This window comes from Papio anubis, chromosome 1 (genome assembly GCF_008728515.1).
Source record: "Papio anubis isolate 15944 chromosome 1, Panubis1.0, whole genome shotgun sequence".
Classification (NCBI taxonomy): Eukaryota; Metazoa; Chordata; class Mammalia; order Primates; family Cercopithecidae; genus Papio; species Papio anubis.
In genome coordinates, this window is record NC_044976.1 from 24152557 (window position 1) to 24154358 (window position 1802).

Below are 1802 nucleotides of genomic sequence, written 5' to 3' on the forward strand. Positions count from 1 at the left end.
TTCTCCACAGCCTCAGAAACGTACATTTTCTTTTTGCTGCATTGAAAACTTCTTACAGTAAATACAATAACTACCCCGGGCTTAGGAATTTGTTCGTGTCATCGCTGAATCTTCGCGATCACCCCAAGAAGGAAGCGGCTGATACGAGATCAGGCCCGTAGACTCCAGACCAGGGGTCCTGGCCCTAAGTGGTTACTAGACACTCGAGTGTGCGAACAACTTTGGTAATTTTTTTTTTTTTTTAATGTAAGCGTAACTACGAAGCCACATGGAAGAGGATTTTGAAAAGGTTAAAATTTGGGGTCCAAAACTAGCTTTCAGTCCTGCTTTCACTGTTTACTGTGCCTTGGATTTTAAAAGAGGATCAAATGGAGTTTGTGAAAGCACTTTGTGAATTCAGAAAACCCCTTGGAAATGCAAAAATGCTGGCACCCCACCCATCCTTCTGTCCCTAACCACAATCTACATAGATGGAATATATGTATATGTAATTTTTACATATTGTGTGTGTGTGTGTGTATATATATATATATATATATATATATATAAATTTTTTTGAGACAGAGTCTCTCTGTCGCCCAGGCTGGAGTGCAGTGGCACGATCTCAGCTCACTGCAGCCCCGCCTCCTGGGTTCAAGCGATTCTTCCGCCTCAGCCTCCCTAGTAACTGGAAGTACAGGCACACACCACCACACCCAGCTAATTTTTGTATTTTTAGTAGAGATGGGGTTCCACCATGTTGGCCAGGCTGGTCTCGAACTCCTGACCTCGTGATCCGCCCGCCTTGGCCTTCCAAAGTGCTGGGATTACAGGCGTGAGCCACCGTGCCCGGTCAAAAATTTTTAAATTTTTTTTTGTTGGGGGGAGGATCAGAAGCTCAGCCACCTCTTGCCCAGTCTGCAGCAGGTCAGCCAGGAGCCTCACCCATCTCTGCAGCCAGAGCCTGTCTTCACTGTGGACAGAGCCATCTCGCTTTGTCCCCCAGGCACAGTCTGGGCTCACTGCAACCTCAACCTCCTGGGGTCACGTGATCCTCCCACCTCAGCCTTCCAAGTAGCGGGGACTATAGGTGTGCGCCACCACGCCTGGCTAATTTTTGTGTTTTTAGTAGAGGTGGATTTTCGCCATATTGGCCAGACTAGTCTCAAACTCCTGCCCTCAGCTGATCTGCCTGCCTCAGCCTCCCAAAGTGCTGGGATTACAGGCGTGAGCCACTGCACCTGGCCTATATCAAAATATTGATATACACATATTTTACATGTGTGTATTTCGTAAGGTCCCCTACGATATTTTAGCAGTGAAGTGAAATTTCTAATTAATTTGGGTTTTCTTATCTTCCCAATTTTCCTTCATTGTATATATATTGCTGTGTACTATGGAAAAAGCAATATCATAAAAGTTAACATAACATACTCCTTTGGTGCGCATGCGAGGGGGCTCAATATGCATGGTGGAGTGTGCACGCCTCTGCCCCCTTCAGTAAAAACAAAAAAACCTTCCTTAATTGAAGAACAAACAAAAGTCTTTGTCAGATTATAAAGTGGGATTATATATATTTTAAATACATTTTAACTACTTCTAAAACTTTAGTAGTAAAACTGCCCCCACTCCCTTACCAAACAAATTTTTTATATATAGATATGGTATATAAGGCCCCAACCCCATCCCCCAGCAAAGATAAAACAAGAACTGCTCCCTCCACCCTATGTCCACTCCCAGGGGCCCCAACTTCCTCCGAAAACCTCCTCCAGTAATGTGAGCAGGGGCCCCTCCCTGAACAGGAGACAAAAAACAAAGAAGCG